The 15,746-nt window shown below is 41.3% G+C and overlaps 1 protein-coding gene across 2 annotated transcripts in view; it reads left to right on the forward strand.

The window, feature by feature from the left end:
* LATS2 (large tumor suppressor kinase 2) overlaps window positions 1–15,746 on the forward strand; it is a 51,493-nt gene that overhangs the window by 15,662 nt on the left and 20,085 nt on the right. The window contains exon 2 of one of the 2 annotated variants that reach the window (XM_030042660.2): window positions 3,335–3,467. The exons of the other annotated variant lie outside the window; for it this stretch is intronic. The gene's annotated coding sequence lies outside the window, so the exon portion shown is untranslated. The remainder of the gene's footprint in view (window positions 1–3,334; window positions 3,468–15,746) is intronic. 2 annotated transcript variants of the gene reach the window in all.

Consider the following 15,746-nt stretch of genomic DNA (forward strand, 5'->3'; position numbering starts at 1 on the left):
TTTCTTGATTGTGCTTTTAGTTGATCCCCCGATTGCCTGTGTAATGTGTGCTGCCCAGACATGGTAGTGACCAGCTGGCTGTGTGCTGGAGCAGGGTGGAATTTCTCTTTTCTTTCAAAGTGCTCCAGCAGTTGCTGTGCTGGAAACTCACTTCCATCTCCTTCCTGTGATCATTTCTTGCACCTTGGCCATCCCTCCCATTCTGAAAATCTTTTTATTATGTTCTCTAATGCAAGCACTAAGTTCATTGAGTGCTTTCTTGAAGATGTTTTATGAAGAACCTGTGAAACGTGTGGTGTTGCAGTCATGCAAATGGTGGAGAGAAGGTGTTGGTGCAGTGCTCAACAGTGCAAATCAAAGACCTAGAGCCTAGGATTTCACAAGTGGGCAAGAGTCAGCAGTCTCTCCCAGGGCACGTGGCAAGCTAGCTCCCCATACTACAAAAGCAGGACCTCACTGGGAAGTGCCAGCAAATTCAAAAGCAAGCCACAAGAATTTTCATCTGCGTCGGTGTGCCTCCCCCTGCCCCCCACCTCTCTGTTTACTGAGAAGTGAACCTTCAGGGTTTTTAGCCACATGAAAGTAACCTAGAAAAAGTATTTTTCAGTACTACTTTGGTGCTGTAAAACCTTCTGTAACAAAACAGTTCCACTTTCCCAGGAACTTCCCTGTGGTTCGTAAGCGTTAGAAACTGGTGGAGGTTGAGAACTTGCTGTTGCAGGCCCTGCTCTACACTCACGCAAAAATGGGTGCTCAGATTTACTGCCAGGGAGGAGCTGTTGCCTCCTGAGCCTGGAACACATCTGTTCAGGAGGCAGAGGAGGGTCTGAGCTGCAGCACAGTCTGTGGCAGAGCTCTGGTGTTGGAGGTAGAGCTGACTTCTCCTAGATTCCTGGGAAGGTCAGAACGTCCTGCTGTGTGTTAGCATCTCCAGGAACACTATTTTGGCCAAATAGCAGCGCTACGTGTTTAACAGGATTCCTTGTTTTTTTGCAAAGAGCAATTTTTTTCTTGCCTTGTGGAGGAGGGTTTGTGCTCCCAAGTTCACCCCTGTCTACTGGAGTTTGAACTCAGTCATCGCCCTGCCCTACATGGGTGAAACAGCAGCAGCCGTAGCATTGGCACAGCATCTAGGGGAGGCCTGTTACCTTACTTTCAGCTATGCATAAAACTTCCTTCTCTTCCTCTCTCCCATTACCTTGAAATAGGACCATTGCCCAGCACTAGACAAAACTCTTAACGAGCAGGGCACCATCAACCCTCCTTGCACACTAAGTTTTGAGTCCATGAATTTGGGGAAAAACCTGCCATTAGACCACAGATTGTTTTGCCATTTTCCCACAGTAGTTTTTGTGGTTTCCCAGTCTGGGAAGACACTCAATGGAACTAATTTTTACCCCCCCCCTTCTTTTTTTTTAACTCTCAGATCATGACAGCTAATGGACAGAGGAGGTATTACTGCTGAGATTTGAACTCCAACAGGAAAGTGATAACTGACAATCATGAGGGCAAATGGGAAGCATAACAAAGATGGAGTCCCTGCTAAAAAGCAGTAACTGGATGTGAAGGGAGAGAGGATGATATTTGGCATTTACTTGGGGAGGAGGGCAGTCAGGTCACAGAGCTGGTAGTGATGAGTTCAGCCATTAGTAGCAAACTGGTTAACTGGAGGAACATTAGTGCTAATGAAGTATCTGCCTTGAAAACTGGATGTAGTTTTTGAGGATGAAAATCCTAATCATGGATATTGAAGTGCTGTTTTGGTCTCTCAGCCCCCAAGCTGCCTACATGACCAAAGTCAGTGCATGCTCATTGAGGGCTCATATTCAGGTGTTAGGATTTCTTCAGCTTGGCAGTGTGGAAGAAACAGCAGCCTGAGCCAGAGCTGCTCCCTGCGCACCAGGGAAAGCAGCATGGGGTTCCCAGAAGTGCCCCCCCACAGCAAGTGCCTGTTGGTTGCTCTAGCTGGCAGGCACTGCAGAGGAGGAGAGGCATCTTCCCCACCTTCCCAGCCTATTGAATTGAAAGGCTCCAGCTTACTTTGCTTTCCTCCTCCCCACTTCCCTCTTTTCAGTGTTTTTTGTGTGCTTGCAGTCTAAAGTCATGCTTAACCCCTCATCCTGCCCACATGCTCTGCTCAGTAGGCTTAATTGCTTTTTGTATTTGTAGGTAACACCCTTCTCTGTTCTAAAGGCCTGGCTTCTATGCTTGTTGCAATGGCTGTTCGTGCTTTTGGGAAAATAAAGGATTTGCTTTTCATGTAAAAATAGCTTTATTATTTCCATACGCGAGTAGCAATCAGGGCAGGCATATTTCCAGGTCAGCCTGGAGATGGGGTTGGATAGTGAAACCCTCTGTTCCAAAAATGGGCTGGAACCAGCAACAGTTCTTGATGTGCTAAGCAAAGCTAACTGGCTTGGAGAGAGGTGGGATCCCTTTTTTGGGTGGACATGCAACTTGCTGGTATTCTTCTGCTACGGAGGGGAGCCAAGCGTTGACATAATGAGCACTTTATTCTGTTAAGTACTTAATGTTAGTTTTACAGTTTTCTCATAATCATGTTCTTTTGGTAATTGTAGGCATGGGTTTTTAATAAAAGATTATAAAGGAAGGTTTCTTAGGGCATAGTAACTACAAGTGCTTAAAGTGTCTGAGTAGAAGGGATGTTTGCAGGAGCAGTCTGTATTATTCCACAAGATTGTGCTCTGTTGGGTAGTGAGTAAATAAACAGTAAATGTGCAAATCTTGGATAATGTTGCTCTATGCTTATTTAGATAGTCCAGCTGTACTTTGGATTTTGTTCTCTATGGTAGCTGTCTTGTGAATCTTCTGGCTCATTGCCATGTATTTCTAGATTTATATGAACATGATGTGGATCTTTTTCATCTTCGTATTTTGCTAATTCATATTTTTACTCCCTTCAGTCATATTTTAGAGGTCTCTGTAAGGCTTTTAAAAATTAGTCAGCTTGAATTTTCCCTTTATCTTCACAAAAGTCGCTACAGAAGTAAGAAAAAAGCACAGAAGGGGAATTACAGGCAGCATTAAAAATGTTCCTTCAGAACAGAAAAGCAGATTTAACATGAATTAAAAACTCAGCTCTGTTTCAGAGTTGCAAAAGCTCTTTTATTCACCAGAGAACTGTTAAAGCTAGTCATTTTTGGCATAGTATCGGTCAGGGAAGCGTGACAAAGTGCAGTGGAATGCACTGAGCTGCGATCCAGCTTGTAGTGGTATATATGACTTTAGTGTATGGAGCATTGCAGGAAGTGCTGGGGGTGGGGAGGCCTTTTCATCTCATCAGCTGCTGAGTAACAGTGTTCTCCTTCCTCAGACCCCACCTGCAACAACAGAGGGTCCCTTGGATGCTTGGGTCAGAAGACAAAACGTGAAAAGCCTGTACAATCTTGAGTTTCTGGTAGAACTTGGCTCTGTTCTCTGAGCACTGCTGTGCAGAATGCGGTGAGGTGAGAAAGTTGGGAATAGTAGTGTGTTTGGGATTGCAGATCAGCTGTGCCTATCTAGACTGGGACTGTATCCCCAGCCCCACTATCCTGGAAGATGAAGATTCTTGGGCTGAAATTCTGTCCTCGTTGAAATCAGCAGGAAAATTCCTATTGATTTCATCAGGCCAGAGCTTTGCTGCTTATTTTGAGCAGTAAAAGAGTACTCCTGTTCCACCCCAGTACACACACATGCTAAGTCCATTTACTTTGATTTAGGTTTTGGCACAGATTTTGGCCTTAAATGGAAATCTGTTCAAATCCATTTAATATCGGTAGCTTGGATTTCAGATTATATGGATAGTTAAACCCAGCTATATGTGATAATTAATAACCAGTTAAGATATTCCTGTAATTTTAAGCATACCTGGTATTTTCCTTCTTTCTTCTCTAAATTGTGATGTTGGCATCCACAGAGTTTTCCAAGCATTTGTAATGACATTATAAGAAAACATACTGGTACCTTTCCTGGCAGAACAAGATCATTGGTCTGAGACCTGCATGTTAAAAACTGGGAAAAGCTTGGTGTGGTATGGATTGTGTTACCAGTGTAAATTGCTAACAAGAATTTTACTGTTTACCTTGGGTTTCACATTTGCATCACTCTGGTACAGCGATAATCAAATACAAAGCCACTGTTATATTGGTATTGCAGTAAAGCTGTGTGGTGCAACATCATTCCAAAAAATGAGGTCTCTACCCAGAAGCCATTACAACCTGAATTGATGTTCCTAGAGTAGGGATGTAGGAAGGTTGCAGCACAGAGAAGATAAAAGGATAATGATAGTGTTTTTATTGTTTGCATAGATATCGCTGTCATTCTTACTGTCTGCTTACTTAATGTTCTTCAAGGGGAGAGCTTGAGGTTGTATTGAAAACATGGGCAAATGTTCAGAGCAGGAGTAAATGAGTAGGCAGATGCTGGGATGTCCCAGCCCATATGCTTCAGGTTAGAAAGAATGCAGAAGTTGCTTGGCGATAGATCGCTTAGATGGGAGCATTGTAATACTCATTGAAAGCTCATTTAGCATTTAGGATATAGATCCTATTTAAGATGTAGGCTGTCAGATTATTACAGGTTAGGGTACTTCTGCTCTAGATTCTTAGCTTTACCCTTTTGCAGAGACAAGCTGAAAGTTGAAAACTTAAAATTTATATACAACAATCATTATAGTCATTCAAGTAATGGGCTGCATATGGAACTACTATGACTATATTACTGTTTTCTTTGCATGGCAGTACTTCAGATAGTTCCAACATCTCAGATATTGGGTGTTCTGGAACATAAATCCTACAAATTTCAGTTGTGGAAAAAAATTGCCGAAATTCAGGTTTTCGCACATAATTCTGTACCTGTGTATATATATACAGACACTTCTAAGCTTGCTTATCATGTCGTTTGTCTCTGAAGGTGGTGGCAGATACTGGAAAGCTTGGTTAAAAATAATTAATCATAATGTTGACAATTTTAAGAGCTGATGGATGCCTTGGAGAAAAGGAATGGACAGTTGCAATGCTTGTTACAGGAAGTGAATGCTAACCTTGTAAGCAGAGTGTCTTCTTGATCACTGCTGTTCAGGAATCATTGCGTCTGTAATTCTGCGTCTCACAACATTATCCAAGGCAGTGTACACACAGACAGGAGCGCAAGCAAGATGCATTCACAGTAGAAGTGAGGAAAGAGCGTTTCACTGGAGCTATAGAAATTCCTTCAAGGCAACCTCTCGGAGCTTACTGGCGTAGCATGAACTCAATCATCAAAATACAGGGACCGTCTCCATGTACCATTACCATGGAGGCTTAGCTTTGTTTTGGACTTGGTATGCTCAGAGAGTATGAACACGGATCTTCTCATGAACCTGTGGTGCAGTGTGATGCAATGACATCTGTTTAAAGTACTTGGCAACGCGCACACAGGTTAGAAACCAGTAGGAGTACTGGCTCCACCCAGTTCTCGTAGGGGAAATTTGGGACTTGGAACTTGACTGCCTAACCAGACATGTATCCTTACCTTTGGCAGCTTTGTCGAACAGGTGCATAGAAACTATATATTTTTTTTTTTTTTTTACTTTGTCCAGAAACCGAGACATTTACCAGTGCAGTACTGCACATTGTTGACTCTTAGTTTCTGGGACTCTGTATTATGAAGCCTCCCTTTCATGCCATGCAGCGTTGTGCGTGTTACTGCTAGTGTTATCCTGTCAAAGCACTGGCCAGGTTTCGTTCTGCATCTGAAATATTCGAGAAGAATTTTGCCCAGCATGATTTTGCTGTAGACCTTACTTTTAAGAATATGTTTTCTCAATGAAGAAAAGTGATTACTTGTCTCTTATTGGTTTCTTAATATTTTGCACCCTTAAAGATCTTGGAAGAAACACTGCTGTCTTTGAATAGTATTCATGCAACTGAGCGTGTGCTGTAATAACAATAATAATAATGATGATGATGATAATGAAACCTGAAAAACAATTGCCAGTTGTTCTCCTATCAAGTGACATGGGTTGAGAGCATTGGAAAACAACAATCTCCTAAAAGTTTGCATAAAGGCTTGAAGGAGGGAGGTGAGGAACATTGATCCACTGCCAGGATTACTGGGAACTAGTAAGCAAATGTGTCAACACTGAGTGACTTGGTGTAATGCACCACCATACTTGGTCAAGGGAACCGTTTCTTGATCTGTTTGTGCCTTCTCAAGCTTTGTCCTCAGACTTCAACTGTGGAGGAAGGATGAGTGGAACCATGTCCTCTGCTCTGCTTTTCTCGCTCTCCTTTGTTTCAGTCTAATCAAGTTCAGACTTCTTTAGAGTTCAAAGTACTGTATTTTCCTAAGAAATATAGTTGTTATGGAATAGGTCCAATATCTTCTGGAGTCAGTGTTACAGGGTTTTTATTGGCTTGATACAGTGAGTTTTTTTTTTCTTCCTCCTGTGGTTTAAAATTACTTGTCTAACATGTTGATTTATAGCCTGTCATGTAAGACTGTTTCCCCTTGGCTATATCTTTTTAAGACGATCAAATGTATTTCTGAAAAATGTCCTGTTGTTGCCTTGAAATATTAGGTGATAACTGCACAAGTAAGAGAGGGATTAGCTTGTTAAACCTAATATGACACCAACACACAGAATACTGCAATTAAAAACTTTCTTAAGGCAGCATGGCGGGGGGCGGGGAAGAAAAGCCTTATGGTCTGAGATATCACAAGCACATTCCATTCACCTGGGAAGTTTGTAGGCTGGTGTGAAGGAAGGAGAGAGGAGACTCCTGGGCTGGGGCTCCAGGAGAGCAGCTTTCGGTGGTGCTGCCAGAGCTGCCTGTCTTTCCACTCGTTCCTCCCTGGTTCATTCCCGCAAGCTGTGCCAGCGCAGTGTTTGCGGAGCTGAGTGGTGACTGATCAGGGAACTGATCCAGGTTAAAAATAACTTTTGGGGGATGGTGGGAGGGACACGAGCACAATTGCGGGGTACAGCAGGGGGCACAGAAAGGAGCAGAGAAGTTGAGAGCAGTGGCAGCTGCCTTGGCTGTCAACCACCATCAGAGGAAATGCCGAGAGAAAGCTCAGCCTGCGCTCACGTGTTCTCCTCCTTCCAGCTGTGCTCCAGAGACGGCCATCTGCTCCTCAGTGCTGTCTCTTCTTACTCCTCCTCTCACCCAGGTCTTACTACCCCAGCTGAGCTGCTGCTGGAGTTAACCCTAGCTCACTTGGGTCAAAATGAGCTGAGTTAGTTTCAAGAGCTAAATCACAGGTCTGGCCTATAGCTAGCCCAGCTGTCTCTGGGGGCGAGCAGACCGCAGTGCGGTCAGGCAAGAGGGAAGCAGGTGATACCTCCGGCACAGGGAGCAGTGACAGGCAGCCAGGGACAAGGTGGAAGTCGTTTTCTGCCGGCACACTTGCAGCTGGAAGATAATATGTAAATACCAAGTTATGAATGTGGAAGGTAGTGATACAGTCATTTTTCATGTTGCTGCGGCTGATTTCATTGATGGCTAATGGCCGGTTTGTGAGGAGATACTAATGTTAAGGGGATGACATTGAGGAGGATCTTGCAAGAGGATTTCTTTTCTTACAACAACCTAAAATACATATCACAGCCTTTGCACGTAAATGGAGCAGAGCGAGAGAGATGCTTCTTCAGTACCATGTGTCTTGACTATTAAAGTGTGCCACTTGGCCAGTAGCCAACAGAACTAACGTTGAGGTGAACTGAGGAAAGACACTGCTAAGGAAATACCAGATAAAAAAAGGACAATTTAAGAGAGATATTGTGGAGACCTAGAATGAAATGGGTTTATACTTTCAAAAGTTACTTTTGAAAATAATTATGCAATAAAAGTAGAGCCAGATGACTGTATTCCTTTTGTTCTGTTCAATATTGTATAATATTTCTCCCCCTACTCTTCTATGTTGAGCTGGACTTGGGTGTCTGCTTACAAGGTTCCTCTAGGACATTGATCAAAGTGTGTGTTACCAACTGGCTTTATTTATTTATTTATTTATTTATTTATTTATTCTCTTCTCTATTCTTACTGAACACAGAAAAGGAGCGGTCGTGTGAAGCATTACCATGGAGCAGAAGCAGTTGTTCATTTTCTTCCCTTTTCTGGTCAGTTTTGGGGACCCTGGTGGATGTTTCTCCCTCCCCCCAGTAGCTCCCAAGCTGAGGAAGATGCAGCTGCTCTCTTAGGGGGAATTGTTTACCTCTCTGTGGAATCTTGTCCCGGTCAGCTATGTGCTAAGAATGTGAATAATTTTGCTGCGGCTGCTTTACATGTAAAAAGCCTGACCTTAAGATATTTTATCCAGCTGGGCTTTTTTCTTTCTCTTTTTCTTTTTTTGCCTCTAGCACTGGTAGATTTGAGAGTTCTATCTTTTAACTGCAGAAAGCTGCAGTGACTAGCAGTCATATAAAGCGCTTAGTACAAAGGGGTATTTTTGTAGTCTTATAAATCAGTAAATGGCAGTCAGTAGTATTTAACAATTCTTACTTTTGGACCTGTAGTTATACATGTGTATTTGATAGAGTTAATGAAACTAAGTGCTGCATGGAGACTTCTGGAAAATGTCTAATGAGATCCCTAGTGCTGCAGAGCTCGAGTATATTGTATTACAAGGTTGAGCATATTGATTTTAAAATGTTAAAAGCTGAATGCCTTTTTTATATTTTTGAATGAGCATTTTAAAAAAAGAAAGCATTACAATTAATACACAAAATTAAAAAATGCAAACAATTTTTAAAAAAAAATTGTATGTAAAAGTTCTACATCTTCCTATTCTTTGAACAATGAATATGCCAAGTTGTCTTGCCCAGCACACTTGCATTCTGTGTGTGTGTGTGTGTGTACTGAAAAATATTAGGAATCTCAAGATAAAACCCAGATGTTTCTTCAGTCACGTGAGACATGCTGTGTTGGGCTGTGAGGCTGAGAGAAGTAGCCTTCATTTGTCTCACAGTGGAGCTATATTTCTTGGATATATTCTTTTACTTTTTGACTGTGCATTACTGCTTGATGTCAGTTGGGGTCCCATTGTGGTATAAATCCTCAAAGGAAAGAACAGTTCAGTGGTAATGCATTCCAACCAGATATCCTGGAGGTTTTATATTAAAGTACTATTAAAGTACTCCCCAAAGAAGAATTAAGGGGACCAAAACTCCTGAACTTCTAAAGGCCATCTCAGGAATACACTTGAACCTTGTTTGGAAAATTATGTTAGTATTTGACCTTGAATATCAATGGGCAACTTAATTTTACTGTCTTTACTTGAATTTTTCTTGCCTTGGAGAAGAGGTTTTAAAACAACATTTCAAAGTTCAAGTGGTTTAAAACTGAAAAAAAACCCTATAAAATTACAAGAAAAGGAGGGGAGAGGAGTATTAATCTTCAAATGTTAAAATCTTATGAAATACAAGAAAGCTTGTAATGCCTTAACTAGGCAGTGCTCAGTAAAAATGACAAAGGCACCGTTCACAGGAGTAGATACAAAATTCAGTTTGTAGGGTGGGATATAGACAAATGCAATAAACAGTACTAAAGCATTGCAAATTTGCAGTACCATGTGACTTTTTGGGGAACAGCTGACTTTGGCAGTGCAAAAAGCTCTTGCAGTCTTTGACACAATTCTTTTCTGTGCTTTGGGGCTTTATTCCTGGACAGCAAACCTCAAAAGTCATCTTGCTGAATCTGAATACCCAGTTTATAAGTCCCTTGTATCCAGTTTGGGTAAGAAATCATTTGCAAGCTGTGTGAATATTTGTATAAATCATCTTTTATACATAACTCAATATGTATGTATCTTTATAGTAGAAGGAAGAGCAATGGGAACACTCATCTTAGTGTCTGTGGCCACTGAAAAGAAATGCTTTGATACACAAATAGCATTATTGTAAATGTAATGCCAGCCAAATGCATTTTTGGCTAACGTGTGAGCAATAAAATTAGCAAACACATCACTTGCTGCTAATGAAGAGGAATAAGCTCATCATGAAACCTTCACTGAACTGCTATTCTATCCAGCTTGATTTACTTGCCCTGATAGAGTAAGAAACTGCTGTCTCAAAAAAAAAAAAAAAAAAAAAAAAAAAAAAAAGGTGGGGGAGGGATGTGTGTGGTGGTAGGAAGAAGTCATGCTATCATTCTGACAGCTCAGTATGTGAAAAGCGGGTCTGGAAGAGAGCAGGGATGGCCTGCTGCTTTTGCAGCAAATGTGCCCTGATTACTACTAAGTGTAAAATACTAAGACCGCAAAACATCCCACATGAGAGAAAGAACCTGAAAGAACCCAATTCCAAAAGAATACTTAAAGAGTTTATATAGTGTTTTTTAAATGGCATCTGGCCTTTGCACAGCAAGACGTTGCTTTTGCTGGAACTGCCATCTAATATATTTAGTAATTTAAGATGCATTATGTCAGGAGTAGGTTGGTTTTTGGTTTTGTTTTTTAAGATTGCATGCCTTGAGTGTACGGACACTCAACTTGGACCCACAGAGTAGCAGATGCCATTTTTTATTCATGGCTGGATTTCATGCATGAGAATCCTGGTACACAACTGGAAATGAAGCTGTACTGGAGTGCCTTTCTTAAAACAACAGTGCTGTTCTGCAGTGTGGTGCACCCTTCCCTCAATGTTGGGTCCAATTCTACCTCAAATTTGAAGATGCCTTCTATGCAAGGCTCTTTACCGTGTTCTACATGTGTTGAGAGTTCGTGAGATTTCAGTGGAATCAATAAATTTCTGAAGGCAACTTGCTAAGATTTTTTCCCCAGGAACTTGTATTGATTCTTTGCTGGGTGCTGCAGTGTTTATTAATATTCTCAAATTGGCCTTTAATACTTATATTGGTATTAATGTCAGCACTGTTGGCCATATTTGAATGTTTGGCTGAGGGGGGTAAGGACAAATTAGTCTGGCTGAAGTCTGCCTGTTCTCTTGGGTGGGAAAACTTTCTGATTGCATTGGTGAAATGCACAGACCTGTCTTGCTCTCCTAATGATTTCAGTACACCTTAAGAAGAAGTGTTAGGAAAACGCTTCCTGTTCTTGTCTTTTCAAGCTGAATTCTGTCTTTAAATTGAGTTTCTAGATCCATTATTGCTTTCTGGATGTAAATCATACCAATCCAGAGGAAGGTTTTAAACCAAATAGTGACTGAATATTTGAAGATTCTCACCCATGTGTATCTTCCTCCTAGTTACAAAGGCTGCAGCACCCAATACTGTCTGCTAATAAATAGCTTTTGGCAAACCCTGCTACTCAGTGCTGCTGCTGAAAGGATTCGCTGCTCTTTGCACCAACTCAACTGCTTTACTGTTAGGATAAAGAAAGTAGAAGACAGGGAGATGGGGGGTGTTTTATTCAAGACTAGCAACTTGAATTGAAATACAGAGCCTTAGTAACAAGCTTTGCACTGGCTTGGACTTCTCTGTCATGTAGAAAGGATTTGATTTGGTGTACCAGATGGGCAACTCTTGTTCTTTGAGTTACAGTTGTAAGCCCCAGAGCTTGTCCAGTGTTGGGCTTGATATGAAAAGGGGATGGCACCTCTAGTTATTTAAAAATGTGAATGGGAACCTGGAAGAGGTTTTCAGTGAACATTACAGGAAGATGATGATGCTTCTTGGTTTGGGACAACTTATTTACTTATACTTGAATTTGTTTTCTAATTGCCCTCTGTTTCCTTTTCTTCAGAGTTCAAGGGCGATTGTAGGATGTCATGTTACCTTTGTAATATTAAAAGTATTGATGAACAGTGCTGTGGCTTGCCTTGGCTTGACTTGTGGGAACCGGAGAAACTCTTAAGCCTCACTGGTTAATGCAAGGTATAGGGCTGAGGCACTGTGTGACAGAGTGCAGGTCACTGCAGTGGCTGCCAGTCAGGAGGGACAGGAGTGAACTGGAACCAAGGCTGAGCCTAGTACGGACTGTGTCCAGAGGGTGCGGGAAGTTCCCTGTTCTTGTAACCAAAGTGAGGGGATTTCAGGGAAGTAAAATAGCACCTTTGGAAAGGAGCTGTGTACACACTTGCATGTGTGTGCATGTGCATTCACACATGCATGAAGTAAGCAAAGCTCTTCCATGCTGTGCTGTAACATAAACCTGCCAATACAGTAATTTACAAATGCTGTTTATATAACATGATTTGGCCTCAGTATAAGATTTCTGAATTAGCACATAATAGTACTCCCGGTTTGAGTTCCTACTGCTCCAGTGCTGAGGAAAGATCAGGAGAGATTTGTACAACTTTCTGTCTGTTGATGCACCCGCCATGGGTCATTTGGTTAGACTGAACTCTAAATAGTTTAAATAGCTCTCCAATGAGCAGACTTAAAGAGTAATGAGGAACAGTTATGGCTGCATATACAATTGTTTGTTCTGTTTTAAATTAGAAATAATTTTTAGATTAGGATTCTTCCCTTGTGTTTGTGTAGGGCTCAGCGCAGTGCTGAAGGCTTCGGGTGCTGTCACAGTAGAAAGGATTTTGTCCAGCTAGGAGATACCTTGAGCAGTGAAGACGTATAAATACATACTTTCCCCTCTCCTTTATTTTACCATTAATGCAAACCTGGCCTGTGAATTTTGGTATATAGGTAGTCCTGGAGTACATGTGTTCAAAACTGAATGCTGTGTGCTCATCCTTACACCTCTGTTCTGAGGTGAGATCTGAAGTGTGTGTTTTCCACAATGGGACTTTCTGTACTTGTGGAGATATTACTCTGCTTATTACTGTTGGCCAAGTGTGACTGCTAAATCAGGAGCCTGTGCTCCTTCAGAAGTTGGGGGAAAGAGTGGGTGCCTTCAGAAAGGGGCGTTAGAGCCCCTGAGGTAGGCAGAAAGTCACCATGTGTCCTGGGTGCTAACAGTGTCACTCTCCCCACCAAGTATCTGGGGAAGCTAGGCTTCTACCACCAGCTCTTCAGCTGCAGATGTGCTTTTTGGACAGAGAGAACAGGCTCTTTGTCGCTGTTCCTCAGGGTTATCCATTAAGCTGCCTCTGTGATGGGGCTCCCTGCACTCTGCTCCCCTTCCTCGCATGCCTGTGTCCTGGTTGGGAGAGAGCAGCTCATCTCTGTTCTTGCTTCCTACCCTGCTTGGAAGAAAGGAAAAATAATGTGGTATTCATGATGGCTTTTTATTATTTTCATTCCCTTTCAATTACTGTTGTTAATGCCGTGGCTTCTCTTCCTTGCCTGTTTGTAATTGTTCTTCCATGACACTTGAGCTTCATGCAGAGTGCCGGTTTGTTGCCTGGGGCAGGACCTCTCCCAGCTTCCTGCAGGCCTTCCCCTTTCCAAATCCTTTCCAGAGTGCCTGACATGCTTCCAGAAAGGCTATAATAAATGTATATATAAATATATATAATGAAATCACTTGTCTTTCTGACTGGTGACACAAACAAGAGCCTTATTTCTTCCTGAAAGATGTCATGTCTTTTTAAATACATTGCTTTCAAAGAGCTCGCAGGCTTACTTGAAATTAGATTAATTCCAACAAAATCACATACACAGACATGCATGCATTGTATAATATCTACACGCATGTCTATGTACACACACATACTCTCCGAGACATCAACAGGAGTTGTTTGATTACATGTTCTGATTGGATTTGAAAATTGACATTGCAGTGCATGTGTGTTTTTTCTTTAAACAAATTGCATCTCTTGAATAGTTCATCAGAGCTTCTTGAAGTGTTTACATATGCACTCTTTGTCTGGAGATGCCTTGTTATAAATACTCCCTTCATTTTACAAGCATTTGTTTGGAAATATGTTAAGCAGCCATGCTTGGTTTATTTCCAAATTTCTTAACTTTGGGACCTTGGATTGGCTTATAGCCTGAAGTTCGTATCTCTTCTTTTCATGCAAAAAGCCATATTTGAACAACTTGTGGAACACAAGGATTGTAGTGTAAAATGGCAGGTGTCCTTCGTGAAACGCCCACAGCTAAACACAGTAAGTCTTACAAGGAGCTGCAGTGGGGCAATGTACTATACGAGTTCAGTTAAAAGAACAACAAAAAGTTATATGCTGCTACTTGATATAAATTGCATAGTGTTAAAAACGTATTTTGATGTAACTGGTGCCTTTTGAGACACCTGCTAAGGAGCTGTGTCATATTTCCAGTTACTTTTCTCAGCTCTTGTTTTTTTCTCTCTTGCCCTTTCTAAGTTGGTGAAGGTGTTACGGTGGTTGTTCTTTTTAAGTACCCTGCTGCTCTGTCTATAGAGTATTTTTTCTTCTCTTGGAAGAACTTAAATAGCTTTCATTAGTCATGAACTTAAGGAAAAGCAGCTGGGAAAAAACAGTAGACAAGTGTCATGATGGCCCTTTCATTTTGATTTTTTTTTTTTTTGTGATACTTGTGAAAGAACTTTGTATTAGCTCTAGGGCTAGTAAAATATGAAAACTAACGTGATAAATTTCAAATGTTGGTTTCATTTGTTTGCTTTGTAATCATCCAGAGATGTTTTAAATCTGAAAAGATATTGGAAACATTTTGAACAGCTATAATCTTGATCAGCAAAAGAAGCTTCTCAATCTCTAGTTGCTTCTGTTTTATTTTGCCTCATTCCTTCCACAGCTATAGGAAATGTGCCATGTCCTGTGGCTTAGAGGATTAAGGTAATCTTATTTCAGGGTTGCTTTGTGGTGTAGCGATACGAGGGTTTCTATCGTGGGACCCCGGAGCATTGACACTTTAGCCCTCCAACATCTTTTTGCCTGCTACTCCAAGCTGAATATTTTGGGCTGGACTTAATTACTTTAATTTAATAATAAGTTGTCATACTGCATAAACACAATAGCAGGACCCCATTGTACTGGATGCTGCACAAACACAGAATAGTAAATACGCCTACCTTGTGTAAGTGACTGTCTAAATAAAGACTAAAAGAGTTTGAAGGCAAGCAGAATGAGCGGTGGCGTAGCAGCAACTGTCATGTTAGTTTTATTTTTATTTGTTTTTCTTCTGATAGGATGTTTACCAGAGCATTGTATCATTTCCAAAATCCTTATTCTAGCTTTTGGGCATACTCCCTTTGTTAGTTCTTCAAATACCCCTTGAAAATGTTATAGAAAAACCTTCTGGTCAGAGTTGTTTCTTACCTGTAATTCTGCATTCCTAAATTACAGTTAGTTATTTTTTTTTGTATATTGATCTGATTTTAACTTAGTGAGTCTTACATTTCATCACCTATCCATATTCTTTTTCTGCCTGTCCCAACTTTATGTACTACAGGGTGTCTCTTCTCTTCTGCATACTTTTTCCATTAATAAGTCTGGTATTAAAAAAGAAAAAGGAAGCATTCTGACAGTGTATAGAGGGAATGCACAGTCAGTGAAAAGCAGGGCTGGAGCATCTGACCAAAATAATGATGACCTTAAGGGCTGGAGTGCTACCAGAACTGAAAATAAATTCAGGAGCACAAAGGGTAGAAATGCTGCAAGCAAGGACTAAAAGCCAGGATTAAAGTCCCACATTCACAACTTCCTCTGCTGAAATCAACAAAGGAAGGGAATGACTTTACCACAAGGATAACTTTTCCACCACTGCATGTCGTCAAGAACGGTGTGTGCAGCTCTTATCAAAATCATGTCCCAGTATGATCTTTCTTGATACAGAGATGGGCTACTACACCGATAAAGAGAACGAAGAGCCTGTTTTGCAAGAGAAGACTAAAAGAATGTGGTTTGTTTAGCCCAGGAGTCCAAGCTGCAAGCATCCCATAGGATGAAGGGGGCTCTTTCTCTG

Source organism: Aquila chrysaetos, chromosome 19 (assembly GCF_900496995.4).
Source record: "Aquila chrysaetos chrysaetos chromosome 19, bAquChr1.4, whole genome shotgun sequence".
Lineage (NCBI taxonomy): Eukaryota > Metazoa > Chordata > Aves > Accipitriformes > Accipitridae > Aquila > Aquila chrysaetos.